The following is a 2500-nucleotide window of genomic DNA, read 5'->3' as shown; positions in this document are numbered from 1 at the left end:
ATGAGCTTTGAACCTCGTCCTCGTAATGATGACGTCATAAAAAAAGAATATGACGTCATTGTGATGTTTCAGTTTTGCGATAAATTATCTGTGCTCATGCCCGGCTTGATTCCCGCAAACAAAATTGAAACAGCTTGCCTAGTTTAGGAGACAATGGTATAGGCGATTTCCATTAGCAGCGATATTATAATGTCACCTTTTTTCAAGGAAGAATTTCCAAATTCGGAGATGGTTACTGTCTGCGCGTGGGCTTTCTGCATATACATGGCAAGTTTCACAAAGATCCGATGAAAACTCTGGGTTGTGAAACAAAAAATGTCAAAAAACACGAATGACGTCATAAAAATTGATATGATGTCATTGTGATGTTTCATATGTGCGGTAATTCATCTCTGCTAATGCCCTGTTCGATTCCCGCAAACAAAATTCAAAAAGCTTGCCTAGTTTCGGAGATAAATTTTTAGGCGATTTCGATTAGCGGAGATATTTTGACGTCATAACTTTTTTTTCTCGGAGGAATTTTCAAAATCGGAGATGGATACTGTCTGCGCAGGGTATTTTTACATATACAGTGGGGAGAACAAGTATTTGATACACTGCCGATTTTGCAGGTTTTCCCACTTACAAAGCACGTCGAGGTCTGTAATTTTTATCTTTGGTACACGTCAACTGTGAAAGACGGAATCTAAAACAAAAATCCTGAAAATCACATTGTATGATTTTAAAAAAAAATTAATTTGCATTTTATTGCATGAAATAAGTATTTGATACATCAGAAAAACAGAACTTAATATTTGGTACAGAAACCTTTGTTTGCAATTACAGAGATCAGACGTTTCCTGTAGTACTTAACCAGGTTTGCACAGACTGCAGCAGGGATTTTGGCCCACTCCTCCATACAGATCTTCTCCAGATCCTTCAGGTTTCGGGGCTGTCGCTGGGCAACACAGACCTTCAGCTCCCTCCAAAGATTTTCTATTGGGTTCAGGTCTGGAGAATGGCTAGGCCACTCCAAGACCTTGAGATGCTTCTTACGGAGCCACTCCTGAGTTGCCCTGGCTGTGTGTTTCGGGTCGTTGTCATGCTGGAAGACCCAGCCACGCCCCATCTTCAATGCTCTTGTTGAGGGAAGGAGGTTGTTGGCTAAGATCTCGTGATACATGGCCCCATCCATCCTCCCCTCAATATGGTGTAGTCGTCCTGTCCCCTTTGCAGAAAAGCATCCCCAAAGAATGATGTTTCCACCTCCAGGCTTCACGGTTGGGATGGTGTTCTTGGGGTTGTACTCATCCTTCTTCTTCCTCCAAACATGTCGAGTGGAGTTTAACCCAAAAAGCTCTATTTTGGTCTCAGACCACATGACCTTCTCCCATTCCTCCTCTGGATCATCCAGATGGTCATTGGCAAACTTCAGACGGGCCTGGACATGCGCTGGCTTGAGCAGAGGGACCTTGCGTGCGCTGCAGGATTTTAATCCATGACGGCGTAGTGTGTTACTTATGGTTTTCTTTGATACCGTGGTCCCAGCTCTCTTCAGGTCATTGACCAGGTCCTGCCGTGTAGTTCTGGGCTGATGCCTCACCTTTCTCATGATCATTGAGGCTCCACGAGGTGAGATCTTCCATCGAGCCCCAGACCGAGGGAGATTGACTGTTATCTTGAACTTCTTCCATTTTCTAATAATTGCACCAACAGTTGTTGCCTTCTCACCAAGCTGCTTGCTTATTGTCCTGTAGCCCATCCCAGCCTTGTGCAAGTCTACAATTTTGTCCCTGATGTCCTTAAACAGCTCTCTGGTCTTGCCCATTGTGGAGAGGTTGGAGTCTGATTGATTGAATGTGGACAGCTGTCTTTTATGCAGATAACGAGTTCAAACAGGTGCAGTTAATACAGGTAATGAGTGGAGAATGGGAGGGCTTCTTAAAGACAAAACTAACAGGTCTGTGAGAGCTGGAATTCTTACTGGTTGGTAGGTGATCAAATACTTATTTCATGCAATAAAATGCAAATTAATTATTTAAAAATCATACATTGTGATTTTCAGGATTTTTGTTTTAGACTCCGTCTTTCACAGTTGAAGTGTACCTATGATAAAAATTACAGACCTCTACGTGCTTTGTAAGTGGGAAAACCTGCAAAATCGGCAGTGTATTAAATCCTTGTTCTCCCCACTGTATATGCCAAGTTTCAGGAAGTTTTGATGAAGACTGTAGGCTGTGAAACAAAAAAGTCCACAGAAGAAGATGAAGAACAACAACGTGAGTCAGACTTAGAGATCCTCCACGAGGTTCTAAAAATCATGACGAAATCATTGCGGGAAAGCCAACATGCTCGATGGGATTACACCGACAAATCTTCATGTTCAGATTCCAAATCTTGCTGCAATAATTTCTTTTTCTGCTTGAACAAATGAAAAATACTGAACTTTAATTTTTTTTTTAACGTAAATCTCCATGGACACCTTTAAATTTTAAAGCAATAAAACATGCTTGTGAATGCT

The 2500-nt window shown here is 41.8% G+C and overlaps 1 protein-coding gene across 1 annotated transcript in view; it reads left to right on the top strand.

Annotated features, from left to right (window-relative positions):
* Positions 1–2500, top strand: part of LOC147029369 (polyunsaturated fatty acid 5-lipoxygenase-like) — a 133933-nt gene that overhangs the window by 49445 nt on the left and 81988 nt on the right. The gene's annotated exons all lie outside the window — the stretch shown is intronic.

This window comes from Eptatretus burgeri, chromosome 3 (genome assembly GCF_056783735.1).
Source record: "Eptatretus burgeri isolate ZD-2024b chromosome 3, Ebu_testis_v1, whole genome shotgun sequence".
In the NCBI taxonomy this organism is placed as follows: domain Eukaryota; kingdom Metazoa; phylum Chordata; class Myxini; order Myxiniformes; family Myxinidae; genus Eptatretus; species Eptatretus burgeri.
This window is presented reverse-complemented; position numbering and strand designations above follow the sequence as displayed.